The 16397-nt window shown below is 40.7% G+C and overlaps 1 protein-coding gene across 19 annotated transcripts in view; it reads right to left on the bottom strand.

Moving 5' to 3' along the window:
• Ezh2 (enhancer of zeste 2 polycomb repressive complex 2 subunit) overlaps positions 1–16397 on the bottom strand; it is a 91063-nt gene that overhangs the window by 52175 nt on the left and 22491 nt on the right. For 2 of the 19 annotated variants that reach the window (XM_076566399.1, XM_076566405.1), the window contains exon 2: positions 15573–15666. The exons of 16 other annotated variants lie outside the window; for them this stretch is intronic. The gene's annotated coding sequence lies outside the window, so the exon portion shown is untranslated. Of the gene's footprint in view, positions 1–15572; positions 15710–16397 lie in introns of those variants that run through there. One more of the 19 variants, XM_076566388.1, reaches the window with a different exon arrangement.

Below are 16397 nucleotides of genomic sequence, written 5' to 3'. Positions count from 1 at the left end.
ATGTATGCACAAGCCTGTGTTAACCTTGAGTGTAGTTCCTCAGGCACCAACTGCCCTGTTTTCTGAGACAAGAAACTCGATGAGGCTAGGCTGCTTCCCCAGCACTTGTTTTATAAGCATGTGCATTACACCCAGCTTTTTTATATGGATTCTCAGGATCAAACTTGGGTATTCAAGCTTATGAAAAGTACTTTATTGACTTGAGCTATCTCACCCACCCAACACAATTTTTTATATATACATAAGAAAAGATGCTACTTTCCCTGCTGTGGGATGTCTTTCTGTACATGTGTTGCTGTGAATGTGTTGCTCTCATTGGTTGATAAATAAAGCTGTTTGGCCAATGGCAAGGAAGAATAAGGTTAGGTGGTACATTGAAACTGAAGATAGAGAAGGGTGGAATTAGGGGAGATGCCAGCCAGCTGCCCAAGGAGCAACATGCCAACAGACAGGTAACACCATGGCCACGTGGCAAGAGATTAATAGTAATGGGTTAATTTAAGATGAAAGAGCTAGCTAGCAAGAAGCCTGAGCCATAGGCCATACAGTTTGTAATTAATATAAGCCTGTGTGTTTACTTGGGACTGAGCAGCTGCAGGACCAGGTGGGACACAGGAAAGCTTCCAACTGCATTTCCCCACTTAAGTGTAGATTTACTTTTACACTAAAATGAATGATTTTCAACAAATTAAAAAGTAAAATATTGAAGAGCAAGAGCATGTGAAAAGCTGCTGAAAAGCTCTAGTGCACATGAAAACAAGCCAGGCACAGAGGTGCAGCACCAGCACCTGGAAGGCAGAAGCCGGCAGAGCTCTTCGAGTTCCAGGTCGGACTGAATATACACTGAGTTCCAGAGCTACACAGTGAGACCCTGTCTAAAAACAACAAAACTTACATACTCATTTGGAGGACCACTATTCAAAGAACAGAAAGTAAACTGGAAATGACAACACACACCAGCAATCCTAGTACCCTGGAGATGATGGAGGCAAGAAGATCATGAGGTTAAGACCAGCACAGGAGAAGTAGGGAGACTCGGTTTCAAAATACTTAGCAGGTGTAGTGGTGCACACATGTAATCCCGACGGTTAGGAGGCTGAGACAAGAGGGTAACCATAAATTTAAGGTCACCCTGGGTTACATATTGAGTTCAAAGGCCAGTTTGGGCTACATAACTGGAACTTTTGTGTAGGTGGAGCTGTGTTAAGGTGGGGATATAAAATAGTGTACTCATTATAGAAAATAGTGCTGAAAAGTTCCTCAAAAATTAAAGAGAGAATTACCTTGTGACCCAACAGTCTCACATATGAATATATAACCAAAAGAATTCCTACCATACACAGGTATAGTCCAAAGGCCTGGAATCTCAGCATGTGGGAGGTAAAAGCAAGAGGATCCAGAGTTCAAGGCAGAAGGGTTAGGAGGGAAGAAATTCAGAGCAGTGGGAAGAATTTGTCCAACATTCATTGCAGCACTATTAAAAATAGCCAAAAGGTAGAAACTACCCATATGCCCACTGGCACATGATATAACAGATTTTAAAATACAGTTTACGTATATCATGGTATAGTAAAGTGCCTTTAAAGACAATTCTGGGTTTTTGGTTTTTTTGTTTTGTTTTTTTATGTTGTTTTTTGCCTGTTTGCTTTCTAAAGACACAGAGAGAAAGGTGTGGAGTCAGATGGGTGGAGAGGAGCAATTGTGATCAGAATATCACATTTTTTTCGGTTTAAAAAGGAAACCGTGACACACCCTACAACACGATGAACCTCAAGGACATTGCACTAAGCAAAACAATCCAATCCACAGAAGAACAGATAGTCAGTCGATTTCCATGCACACAAAGTATCTAAAGTGTTAGGTTGATGCAAAGGTAATTTCAGTTTTTAACTTGTTGAAATTTGTCCTGTGCTCCTGTAACACATTGTTAAATAAATGTGGTTCTGTTATACATTATTTTAATGTGTACTTCTTGCTTTAAGTCTTTTTCGATGACTTGCTATTTAGATTTATTTTGTACTACTTGAAATGATGTTAGACAAAAAGTAAATTCAAGAGATTTTCTTACTCAAGTTCAAAATGGGTCATAAAGCAACAAAGACAGCTTGAAATATCAACACACATTTCACCTAGTAACTGCTCAAGAGTGTACCCGGAAGTAGAGCTCCAACAAGTTGTGCAAAGGAGATTCAGCCTTGAAGATGGGGGATGAAGTGACTGGCGTGGGAAGCTGGTAAAGCCAACTAAGAACAATTACTGAAGCACTTCCTACAACCACACAAGACGCTGCTGCCACAGAACTAAGTGTGGACCATGCAAAGGTCATCTGCATTTGAGACAAACTGCAAAGGTGAAAACATTCAGTAAATGGGTACCTCATGAGCTGAGGAAAAGTCAACACTGCTCTCCTCTTACTGATCTACTTCCCCATCTGACTGTGATATGCAAAAAAAGGGCAATTATACATAACAACCATGGCAGTCAGCTCAATGGTTGGACCAAGAAGCTCCAAAGTAATGCCCGAAGCCAATCTTGCCCCAAAAGGTTATGGTCATGGTGATAGCCACTACAGTTTTCTGAATCCTGGAAAAAAAATCTTTATGTCCCAGATGTGTGTGCTCAGCAAATCAACCATGTACACCCAAACCTGCAACCCTTGCAGCCTACACCGGCCAGCAGAAAGGGCCCAGTTTTCCTCCACAGCAACACCCGACTGCACATCACACAACCAAACCTTCAAAAGTTGAATAAACTGGGCTATGAACTTTACCTCATCCACCTTACTCACCTGACCTTTCACTCATCACCCACCACCTCACCAGGGACTTGGTGAAGGTACTTCAACTACTTCTTGCAGGGAAAACACTTCCACAGCCAGGATGCAAGAAATCTTTTCCACAAGTTTGTCAAATCACAGAGTGTAGCAATTCTGAAACTATCTCTTCTGTCCTAAGAGACTGCTGGAACTTCTGCTGGACCTCACACCCAAGTTAATAATACACCTTGAGGTCACTTAAGACTGCTAGCCTACTGTGTACTCAAACTGTTTACCTGCCTTCAAGAGAACAATGTAACAACCAACCTTGCTTACCCTACCTTAGAGTTCCATGTAATCAACTTTTACAACCTAAGCTAATACATGGCTGGAATCTTAAGTTATGTCCTCTTCCATGCTCCTGACCCAGTTATACATGTATGTCATTTCCTGAGAGCAGCAAATACAGAAGTTGAAAGCAACTTCCTAAACTCTGCCATAAAGGCTGAAAGCTACTACTTGCAGTTATTGGTTGATAAGCAATGATATTCGTTATCTGGGTCAGCTGGAGCCAGTGACTTAATCCCTTGTAAAACTCTGTTAAAGATTTCTTTCAAGCATCCTATTCCTCCACCATATGATGCTTTCTGTGCATTTCAATAATTACAGAGTGAAGCTTTTCGTTAGGAGAGACCTACCTATACAGCTGATAGGACAGAAACACAGCTCATACAACAGACACAGGGAGAGATTCACAAGATAGCCCTTCGGGCAGGTACAGATTCAGACTCATGCAATGGACAGAGGACAGAAGACAGAGGGGGTATGAAGTAGAATAACCACTCTCTCGGTTAACCAACTCGAAGACGAAGTGCCTTTATTTCTTTCCTTAATGAGACATCAATGCATTATTGTCAACTCAGGAGCTAATCCTGATGCATTATAATCCATGCAGTGGAGCACACAGTTTTTTTGTTTTGTTTTATACACTATAGAAAGAATGAAATTTATTTCTATTCCAGGCATGGTTGTACATACCTTCAATCTCAACATTCAGAAGGCAGAGGCAGAGGGATATCTCTGAGTTTCAGGCCAGCCTTATATAGCTAGACCCTCTCTCAAAACAAACAAACAAATTGCTTGCAAAAAATATGTTGACTGTAATGGTAATTAATTTTGATTAATTAACGGTTTGAGCCTAGTTATAATGATTTGAAATTCAGCCCAAAACACAATTCTTTTCACACCAACTTAAGAATCAAAAAATACACAGAAACAAAAAGTAAAAGTACTTTCCAAAGGTTGTGGACAAAAGATAAAAGTTCTAAAGATATGTTACACATCAGAGTGAATATATTTAACATTACAGAATCATATACTTTTAAATAGTAAACATATGGGCTGGACAGATGGCTCAACTGTTAACAAAGGGCCCAAGTTCAGTTCCCAGCACGCATGTCAGGTGGCTGACAACTGCCTGGCACACAAGCCCCAGGGGCTATGATGCCTCTGGTCTCTGCAGACACCATCACTTATGTATATATTCCTCACACAGACATGCACATACATCTAATCAAAAATAATCTTTTTAAAAAATGGTAAACATGTCTGTAATCCCAGCACTCAGTAGGCAGGGAGGTAGGAGAATCAGTCAGTTTGAGTACACCTGGCCTACACAGTGAGTTCCAAGCCAGCCAAGGGTTATACAGTAAGACCCTATCTCAAAAAAACAAACAAAAAAAACCACAAATGAACAAATAGGGGCCTGAGAGATGCTCACTGCTGTTGCAGAAGACAAAGGTTCAGTTCTCAGCACCCACATGGCAGCTCACAATCATCTGTAACTCCAGTTCCAGAGGATCACATGCTTCTTCTGACCTCTGCAGGCTCCTGCATCAATGGGATGCAGTACATACGGACAGGCACAACACAGGCATGTAAAATTATGTAAGTGTTTTAACATATATTTCTTTCTAAAAAACAAAAATAGAAACATGGTTTTGTTTTGGTTTTGTTTGTGGTGCTGTGGATTTAACCCAGGGATCTGTGTATACTAAGCACATATTTAATCACCAAACTACACCCCCAGCACTATTCTGTGCTGTTTTTTTAGCACATTAAAGAGCAGTGCTTCACTTGGGGATTTCATCTACAGTAGACACCGTAGAGGTTCAACAAACAATGAGTTCTATCGGTTACAAGCACATGGTTACCCTCACATGTCTACAAACTAAATACACTTAAACTTCACTAGACTGTAACCTCAACACGAGGAGGACCTCAGTGACATGGATGGCAGCTCTCCCACTCCTTAAAGAACACCAACTATCTCACTTAGTTTTTGTTTGTTTCATTTCCAGCCTTCTTGGCTTTTGTGATTTAAAACACACACACACACACAAAAAAAGGCACTAAAACAGATAAAATGTTTTGTCTTGTTGACACTTTTTAACTCACTGAAGATAACTTGAAACACTTTGCATAAGTCTGGTTCCTATGATCACTAGGTAGGTTTGTAGAATTGTCAGTTAGGTTCTTTATCCATCCATCCCCTGCCCCTTTTTTTTCATGGCTGGGATTTCTAAAACTTTCTGGCTTTAATCAACAGTCTAATGAGTACTTAAATGAAATTCGTGTAATAATAAAATAACAAGTTAGCAAAATTCACTATGTGGTAGAGAATGGCCATGTAAATCCCATTTGCTGGATCCCCCTTACAGACTCTACATTCAGGAAGAAGGGCAATATTTAAATAATGATTCGATCCTTTTTGCTGAAGCTATCCAGATCCTCTTCTTCAACACACCCAAAAAAATGACAGACTATGCCAAGAAGTGAGGTTGGGTCCTGGGCCCTAACAACTACTACTGCTTTGCTGGCTAGCAGAAGAAGCCAGAAGACACTATCATCCTCTCCACTGAGAAGGCCAAACAGCTCATGGAGTATGCCCAGCAGCTGGAGATGATTGTCTGAGCCTCAGCCAGGGCAGGTGGACATGGCTAATCCAACAAACGAAGTATGAGCTGGCCTTCAATAAAGACGGATTAACCTCTTATAGTCTCCCCAGTGGGATGGTGGGAAATAGTTGCTCCTGGGGAATTTGGGAGTTTGGGGGCCTTTGGGCCTCCTGGGTGTGTGTTACCCAGTGGCCACTGCTCTGGGTTTTTAAGCATAGATGCCCAGTGGCCCACAGGAGAGCACAGGCCCAGATGAAGGACTCTTCTAGCCAGCTGTGGATGCATTATGGTGCTGGGCCAGGGGACTAAGTGAAGCACCATGTCTCAATTTTTAGAAGATGTTGGCCATGGATTAAAGAACTTTTTAAATGAAAAAAATAAATATACAACGATTTGAGTTTCTGCTACAGAAAAGAGGTCTCAAGTATGCAGGATTCTGGCCAATGTAAACCTGTCCTGTCTCTCCTTAGTTAGTGTCTCCATGTACAAAGCCCCTTTCCACGTTCTGCCATAAAGATGAACTTTTTAAGTGAAAGAACTGCAAGTGAGAAAAACTGAACACCACATGTCTCTGAACTGCAGAGCCTTCTAATTCCCCTGGGATATGGAAAGTATTTTGAACCACAGGCTATACAGCATCTCGACATGTTAAAATAGTAAAATAATCCAGAAAAAAAGCAAATGATTATCTCATGGCAATCTTTTCATTCCTTATCTTTTTTTTTTTTTCTTTGTTTGTTTGTTTTTCCAGACAGGGTTTCTCTTTTGTCCTGGAACTCCCTCTATAGAATAAACCAGACTGGCCTCAAACTCAGAGATCCGCCTGCCTCTGCCTCCCTGGAGGCAGTGCTAGGATTAAAAGAATATGCTTAGCTTCCTTGGGTATCTTCATGGGAGCTGTATTTCCTATAAACAAGTATGAAGACTTGACAGGCTGAATGACTGATTGACTGATGGAGATAAATAATGTTTATTCTGTACATTACCCAGAATGCTAGCTTTACAAGTTTCTTACTTGAATCTGCAGCCACGGCAAAATTAAGCTCAACAATGGTATGACCACCTACAGAGGCAGCTCCATTACACAAGAAGGAAGGGCAATACTTTTCTTTCTTTCTCTTTTTTTTTTTTTGGTTTTTTCGAGACAGGGTTTCTCAGTGTAGTTTTGGTGCCTGTCCTGGATCTTGCTATGTAGACCAGGCTGGCCTCGAACTCACAGAGATCCACCTGGCTCTGCCTCCCGGGTGCTAGGATTAAAGGCGTGTGCCACCAATGCCCAGCAGGCAATGCATTCCTTACAGGTGGGACAAAATTAAGGGTTGCAAAGAACAGGCTGATATTTTACAGAATGAAAATAGTATAACACAATCAAATATTTGAAGGTGAAATTTAAATAAATTTAAACCCGGACTACAATAAATTCTAGGCAAGTCTATGCCACAGAGTGAGACCTTGCCTCAGAAAATCAAAATTACTACAAGATAATTAACGTATTAGATAGCCATCATTTATTTTTAATTTTATGGCGCATTTTGCTGACATGTATGTATGTGTACTCTGTGTGTGAAATGCCTGCAGAGACCTAGAACTGGACTTAGTGATTGCTCTTAGCTGCCATGTGGGTGCTGGGAATTGAACCTGGTCCTCCAGCCAATGCTCTTAAGTGTTGAAGCACCCCTCTACCCCAGCCAGGACAACATCATTGAAAGACTCCCAGTAGCAAAGCCAGTGAGGACTGGGGCCACTGTAGCCCCTGGGCAGCCCCCCTAGAACTGAAACTGCCAACAGAAACGGCCCAACGCCCTGGGAAAGCTTGGCAGTCTCTTATGAAGTGAAATCATTATTTACCACACGATACTTTACTTAATAGCCAAAAACTCGCCGGGCGGTGGTGGCGCACACCTCTAATCCCAGCACTCGGAAGGCAGAGGCAGGCGAATCTCTGTGAGTTCAAGGCCAGCCTGGTCTACCAAGTGAGTTCCAGGAAAGGCGCAAAGCTACACAAAGAAACCCTGTCTCGAAAAAACAAAACAAACAAACAAACAAACAAAAAAAAAAGCCAAAAACTCAAGAGTCCCATTTATCCATCAATAGAATAGGGGGGAAAAAAACCTAGAAAATTCATGGAACGCTCTAAGTTTTAATAAATATAGAACAAAACATGCTGGACGGAAGAAGCCAGTCACAAAAGAACACAGGCTATCCACTCTATTCATGTAAATCCCCGGGGAAGGAGACCTCTGATCAGTAGCTGAGGGGTTGTGAGACAGGTGGTAGCAGTGGCGCACTGGAATGAGGTGGTAGTGCTGGCGTGTACATTTGCCAAAACCCCTCCAACTGTACCTTCCACACCCACGCCTTGTAGCTCAATCACAGTTCAGTACAATGCTACTGTTAACCGAAAACTGAATGCCGTTCTAGGAAGTCACGTGACAATACTAAAAGCTTGGAATGTGCACCACCTCAAAAAGGAAGCTCTCCTTCAAGTGTTCAAAAGACACCTGGGGGGAGGGAGGCCAAGCCGGCTCATCCAGTAAGGCTCCTGCTGCACACACCTGGCAACCTGAGTCCAAAACCCAAGTACAGGTGGACGGAGAGAACTGGCTGTTTAAGTTGTTCTCTGAGCTACACACACACACACACACACACACACACACACACACACACACACACCATGACACAAACACAGGCATACACACACACCATGACACAAACACACACACACACACACACACACACACACACACACCATGACACAAACACAGGCATACACACACACCATGACACAAACACAGGCATACACACAGTTGTTGTTTTTTTAAATAAAGACAAAGGATGTACAAGGTTGATCACTTCACTTGAAGTCTGTCAGAGAAAAACAGGACAGGAGTAGTGAGCCACACTCCACTTTACAAAGGCAGCATGTGCGGATAAGGGCATCAATTTTTCCTCCGTAGAGCTACATTGGTGAGTCTTTTAGGGCTGGCAGAGGATGCAGCAGTCTCCCTTACATAATTTTTTCTTGAGGGGGTAGCAATGTTTTACAACTTTTTTAATGTTAATATTCTTAATAAGCAGACCTTACATAAAACAACGTGTAGACTGGGGTGTAGCACAGTGGCAGCAAACAGGAAGTATTAGGTTGGATTCCCTATGCTGCCCTACGCAAACAAGAAGTGGAGGGAGATCAGAACTTTAAATCAAAATCCAATGTCCAAATGCCCAAGTTCATCTTTCTCTACCCTCACTAGCTCTCTTTCCAGCCCTTATCATTATTTTCTACATAAAATAAAGTAGCTGGGCATGTTGGCAAATAACTCTAATCCCAGCATTTGGGTCTGAATTCAAAGGTGGCTAGCCTGAGCTACTTGAGACCCTGTCTCAAAAAATGAAAATGGAGCTCATGAGGCTCCATCCCTAGCTGAGGAGCTATTGGAAATTAATGGTTACTAAAGAAAGGTTTCTTCAGTTGTGTAGATACTGGTTAAGTTGTCCATGCTCCAGTAAATCCCACACGCATGTCCACACAGCCAACCCTAATTAAGCTCAATAAGCTAGTCAAAGGGGGGAGGGGCAAAAGCAGGAATGGAACTTGTTGGGGAAGAGGGAAGGGAGGGGGATAAGAGAGGGTAGTAGAGTGAATATGAACAAAATACATGTGTGTGTAATTGTCAAATAATAAAATACCTTTAAAAATAGATGAGGGGCTAGAGAGATGGCTCAGTGGCTCAGAGCATGAGCAATTCCTGCAGAGGACTGGAAGGACCTGAGTCTGGTTCCTAGCAGCCTAAAACTCCAGCCCGGAAGAATTCACCTCTGGCCTCCTCCAGTACTCAAGTGCACATATCCACACACAATTACACACACACAACTAAAAATAATAAAAAAAAAAATTTTAAACAAATAAAATAGCAGTTGCCGTTTATATTTAGAAGATGTTTGGAGGCTGGAAAGGCTCAGATATTAAGAATGTATACTGTTCTTGCAAAGGCCTGAGTTCAGTTCCCAGCAATCAAGTCTGGCAGCTCCCAACCACCTGAAACATGTGGGCTCTAGGAATCAAACTCAAGTCGTCACACTTGGCAGCAAGCACCTTCACCTACTGAGTCATTTCACTGACCCACTGAGTTGTTTTGAGATAGGGTCTCACTATTTTGCCCAGGCTGGTCTTAAACTCAAGAACAAGGGATTCTCTTACCTCAGCTTCCCATACCACAAAACCTAGCTATCCCATGTGCATCAGCTCATCTCTGCATTACTTATAATACCCAATATAATACAAACACTATGTATACAGCTGTTACACTGTATTACTTAGAGAAAAGTAGCAAGAAAACATGACTGTTCCATAGTCAACACAAATTATTTCTGGTAGTATTTTCAAGCAGACAATTGAAACTAGATCTAGAAGGCTTACTAAATATATTCAATATACTGTTACACTATCTTAACTCTTTCATACTTCTGAACAAACACGCTGTTCACTAAACAGTAGCTTATTTACCTATCTTCTCAGCACTGATAACCTCTACTCAGTCTCTAAGAAGTGGCCTATTCTAGCTACCTCATATAAATGGGATCATTTGGGTTTTGTTTTCTATAAAAGTTGTTTTGTTTTGTTTTGTTTTTGTTTTTTCGAGACAGGGTTTCTCTGTGTAGCTTTGCGCCTTTCCTGGAACTCACTTGGTAGCCCAGGTTGGCCTCGAACTCACAGAGATCCACCTGGCTCTGCCTTCTGAGTGCTGGAATTAGAGGCGTGCGCCGCCGCCGCCGCCACCACCACCTGGCCTTATAAAAGTTGTTAAAGTGACTCAGCAGTTAAGAAAGAGCATGAACCCAAGTTCTGTACCCAAGTTCAATTCCCAACACCAACATCAGGCAGTTCACAACTGTCTGAGATCCAGTTCCAGGGGAATCCAACATCTCTGGCCTCTGGGGTCACCTGCATTCACGTGCACATACCCACACGCATACACATAATAAAAATAACAAAAATAAATCCTTTTTGAAAGGGCCTTTAAAAGTTTTTGAGGGTTTTTTATTTTCCTTTAATTACATTTTTTAGATTTTTTTTGTGTGTACACATATTATATGTATGGGCATGTGCATTCACACAGTACATATGTAGAGGTCAGAGAACAACTTAGGGGAGCTGATTCTCTCCTTGTGCCACATGGGTCCCTGAGGTGGAACTCAAGTCATCAGTCCTGGCTGTAGGCACCTGTACAGCCATTAAGCCATCTTACCGTAGGCCCTGTTCTGTTTTCAAAATGAGTTTTCACACAGCTAAAATTGAGAATTACCTTGAATTTATGATCCACCTGCCCCCATTTGTTAAAATTAAAGGCCAGTACTGTAACAGCTGGTTTTATGTAGTGCTAGGGTCCAACCCAGTTTCATGCATGCTAGGCAAGCATTCTACCTAATGAGCTACATACTCAACCTTGTAAAAAGTCAATTCAAGGGGGTTATAGGGGTCGCTCAATCAATAAAGTGCTTGCCATGCAAGCATAAGGACCTAGGTCTAGATCCCCAGCACCCACACTAAACAAAGCAAAACAAAAAAGCTTGGATTTGGCAAAATGTCTGTAATCCCTACACTAGAAGACAGTCTAGCTCAATCAGTGAGCTCCATATAATGTATAGTTTAAAAGACTGTCACTTTCAAGTAAGGTATCTTATCCCAAAATAAGGTGAAAAAATAACTGAGAAAGACATCTGATGTCAACCTCTGGGCTCTACAAATATCCACAAACACAATACACCCACACATAGAAAGTTGTCCCAAGGCTGGTATAGTGGTGCATGCCTACAAATACTAGCATTTCAGGTCTCAAAGTTTGAGACCAGTCTGGCTGATATAGCAAGTTTCAGGCCAGCAAGGTCTCTAGTGAGAAATCCTGTCTCAAAAAAAGAGATCCTTCTCATGCCGCATCCAGGCATGCAGTCACCCTTGTAGCCTATCTAGGTCCTGCATCTCTTGCACCAGGGCCTAGCGGGATAAGCACAGGTCTCAGCATTCATTGAATAAGCTTCTCTTGGCAACAGACAGAAAACATTATAGAAAACCACACCAAGTCAAAGTACAGAGCAGAAGTGATCCTATGGTGCCCAGCCTCAACTGACACATGACAATACAGCTCCTGCACCTAAGGTACAGGGGATGGACGCATCAGAAGAGGGGGCAGGAAGACTCTAAGAGCTGGAAGACCAGGAAGTCTGCTGTGAGATTGTCTCCTAGAAGTGACTAGGAAGCGCCTTCACCTATGCTATCTCAACAATCCAACTGCCTAAATAAGACCTGACGAAGTACACCACCGATACACATATTAACATGGAAGAGGAAATCTTACGGGGCCCCACCCCTAAACAAATTACTACAGGCAACTGAAGAATGCTGAAAGTGGGAGAGTCTTCCCCAGGGATGAGCACCCTAATTGGTTATCCAAAAACAAGTGAAATCATACAAATAACACTAAAGGGGCTGAGCGGGTTGTATTTATATGTTTAAGTAAATACACACACACACACACACACACACACACACACACCCTAATAACAAAGAAAGTGACCATGAGCAAGAGCAAGGAGGGGTACATGGGAAGAACTACAGGGAAGAAAGAAGAAAGGGGAAAATGATGTAATTACTTGTTTATTTTTTTAATCTTTTTTGTTTTGTTTTGTTTTTGTTTTTTGTTTTTTCCAGACAGGGTTTCTCTGTGTAACAGCCCTAGCTACCCTGGAATTCAATTTGTAAACCAGAATGGCCTTTAATTCAGAGATCCACCTGCCCCTGCCTCCAAGTGATGGGATTAAAGACATGCGCCACCACGCCCAGCTTCTATTTTTAAGAATTAAAAAAATAAATTAATTAAAAAAATAAATATGAGCCAAAGAGATAGCTTAGCAATTAAGAGAGCTTTCTGCTGTTCCAGAGGACCTGAGTTCTGTTTCCAATACCCACGTGGCAATTCGTAAAGCCATCGGTAACTCCAGGGCCAGGGGATATGAGAAAGGCCCTCTTCTGGCCTCCATGGGTTCCAGGCAGAAGCATGGTACACATACATACATGCAAATAAACACTCAAACACATAAAATAAAAATAAATAATCTTAAAAGTAAACAAAAAGTTGTTTCTGGCTTATCTCACTTAGCAGAAGGTCCTCAAAGTCCATGTAAGGTTTTATAGCATGTATCAGAATTTCTCTCCTTTTATGTCAGAATATCTTACTGTATGTATGCTTTCACTGTATTTTGTTTGGTCATCTGCTGTTAAATTAGTTAAAAATAAAGTAACACGTCACTACTATTTTTAAGAAATACAGCAATAGTAGACCCTTTAATATCACAGTCACAAATGGCTTAATGACAGAGATACATTTGTAACACTTGGAGTGTACTTATACAAACTAAATAGCTACAATGTCATTAAACAATCTTGTAGTACTATGCTCATATACATGGTAAACAATAATCTTGTAGCACTATGCTCATATACATGGTAAACAATAATCTTGTAGCACTATGCTCACATACATGGTAAACAATAATCTTGTAGTACTATGCTCATATACATGGTATCACTGACCAAAACTTCATCATATAGTGCCTGAGTTCATTATGCAGAAATTCCTTTTTTCACTTCATTTCTGCCATACTTTTGTGTCACAGAGGTATACCCTGCTATGGTATGGAACTATGTAACCATTTTAGAAATTTATTATCTACTTGGGTTGAAGAGATGGCTCATCAGTTATGAGTCTTGCTACATCATGAGGACCTGCATTCTGATCACCACCCAAAAGCCAGGCATCCCTGTAACTCCAGCACCAATGGACTGGAAATTCAATTCTGGCATACACACACACACACACACACACACACACACACACACACACACACACACACGCTCATGTACTCACACAAGCAAATAAATTAATTTTTAAGTTTTGTGTGTGTGTGTGTGTGTGTGTGTGTGTGTGTGTGTGTGTGTGTGTGTGTGTGTGTGGTGTTATGGCGTGGTGGTCGAAGGACAACTTGTAAAACAGTTCTCTCCACCATGATGGTCCAGGATGAAGCAAACTCAGATCATCAGACTCAGCTGCAAGCACTGAGCTATCCTGACAGCCCAACAAAATTTTTAAAGAGAAAAAGAAATGTATGAGCTCTAACTTCTGAGATACTATTAGATTTATCTCTACTTTTGCTACTGAGAGGAATGTAGAGCAGGTTGCAGAGCTGCACAGCAGTATAGGACCATAAAAGAATGGTGAAGAATAACCCAATCAGTGACATAATTACACTCTCACTGCTTCCTTCGGTTTTAGCTTCAAAACTTACCTGAAATTATTACAGTAAAGAACTTATTAATTCCAACAATATATCTTTCAGTTAAAAGACCTGCCACCTTCAAGCACAGCACAGTGACACATGCTTATAAGCTTAGCTACTCAGGAGGCTAAGGCAGGAAGATCATTGACAACGAATAGTTTGAGGCCATTCTGAACAACGCACAAGATCTATCTCAAAAAAAGAAAAAAGGAAAAGCAGAGCGCAGTGGTTACACATTTATAAACTTGGCACTCAAGACGCTGAAGCAGGAGGACCTCAAATTCTAGGTTAGCCACAGCTACAAATCAAGACCTGATCTCAAAGAAAGAAAAGTGAGGCATGGTGGCATGTGCCTATAACCCCAGCACTCAAAGGCCAAATTATTTCACTGTATCTTTCCTATCTCAATTTATTTGATTATTAAAATCCCTAGTCTTTGGAAACTACCAACCTAGGAATTAGGCATACAAACAAAACTAGGATAGAACCTCTGTCCCAAGGCACTTATACAGTGTGACACATAAACAAGGAAACAATTTGATACATGCTATAATAAAAGCATGAATAAAGCCCTGAGATATCAGCATGCCTGGGAAGCCGGGCAGTGGTGGTGCATGCCTTTAATCCCAGCACTTGGGAGGCAGAGGCAGGCGATCTCTAGTCTACAAAGAGTTCCAGGACAGCCAGGGCTGTTATACGGAGAAACCAAAAAAAAAGGGGGGGGGGGGCACCCTAGGAACTCTGGGATGGCCTCTCCAAAATAAAGCACACAATCTTTCTCCTGATTTAATAATGTATTGTTCCTTTCTACCCATGCTCCACTGTAAAGATTTCATCAACCCATAACTTCTATGTAATTCACAGAAAAACTCTTCACCATCTATATTGATATAAAGACTTCAAAGCTAATCTATAAACCATTTCTAATTAGCCCATAATTCATTGTTTCAGCAGAGGAATTTTCCTTGTTGGTTTTCAAAAAGCAAATTAACTTAATTTTTTATTATTTTAGGGCTAAGAATGGAATAAATTTAAACTTCTTGAGCATATAACCTCAAAGTATGAAGGGCATCCTAAAGCAAAAGAACTGGGGTTTGGGAAAATTCTGTGATTTGGGAAATCTGCCTAAAACCTTTAAATGGCCAACACTGAGATAATGGTTACATGTATCCATGCAAGAGAAAATCAGTATCAAAAAGAACCCTTCTACCTACACTAAATCAACAAGTGGCTTTCTTTTCTATAACTATATAGACTGCCTAAGCACTCTCAATCGTACCAGAACATAAGGCAAAACTCAACCAATTTCTCAAAGAGGTTTTAAGAAATATCTGTGGCAAGTACAAGACAGCAAATGTCTACTACAGAACAAATCACATGTTCAGGCAAAGTGGAATTTTATAATTCTAACACCCAAGTTTCTACCAAAATTCTACACAACTAGCTCACGCCATACTGAATGAGATTGTCAGTAAGATTTTCATATAAATAGAAACATTATTTTACAGTTTCAACACTTAAAGCAGCACCTGGAATGTCTGTCTGGGATGCTCCGCTCTACAAAGCAGAAGCAATGGAGATTCCACACCGACACCGCATTTCTTTGTCTCCATTTGTATGAAGCTGTAAGTCAGCAGACACACTTTAGATTTTCATCAGATAAAACAATGCCGTAAGAAGAGCCTGTGCCTTTCTTTTCTCTGTTTTTTAATAAGGAAATATATTCAAGTCCCATCAAAATAAAAATTTAGGATGCAATTTTCCTAAGTGTTTCTGGGACTTTAAATATCTCATCCTCTAACACACCTCGAAAGAGAAAAGGAAGGATTCTTTCATTTAAGACCAGAACCCAATCCTTTTCCAACTTGAGAGAACAAGAACAGCAAATTAAATTATAACCTAAATATTTCCATGTTCTTGCAAATAAAATTATGAATAATTACTTAGAATTATACTGCTTTATATTTTGTTTCTAAATAGGAATTCACTGCTAATGTTCATTAGTGAAAGGCAATAGAAAATAAATTTTAAAATCGCCAGAAATATAAATTACATTCAACTGTGACAGCATTAGTATTTTAAAATATTTTTCAAATGTTTTATGTGACATTAAAACTCCATAAATTCATAAATTAAATTGATAACGATTTTCTTGAAACTGAGAAAGTGTTGTTGTAAAGTGTTTTAAATATCAAAGACAGACTTCTGCGTCAAATGAATTTAGATTCTACAGCTCCTATGTGATAAACAAAGGAAGTTTCGTTGAATTGTGACCAGAATACATTCGAATTTCTTAGGCAACAAACGTCTTTTCTGACTCACCAAAGCTATTGTTCAAGGAAAACATGACCCAC

The sequence above is a fragment of the Peromyscus maniculatus genome, chromosome 3, assembly GCF_049852395.1.
Source record: "Peromyscus maniculatus bairdii isolate BWxNUB_F1_BW_parent chromosome 3, HU_Pman_BW_mat_3.1, whole genome shotgun sequence".
Lineage (NCBI taxonomy): Eukaryota > Metazoa > Chordata > Mammalia > Rodentia > Cricetidae > Peromyscus > Peromyscus maniculatus.
The sequence above is the reverse complement of the archived record's forward strand: the minus strand, read 5'-3'. Positions and strand labels throughout refer to the sequence as shown.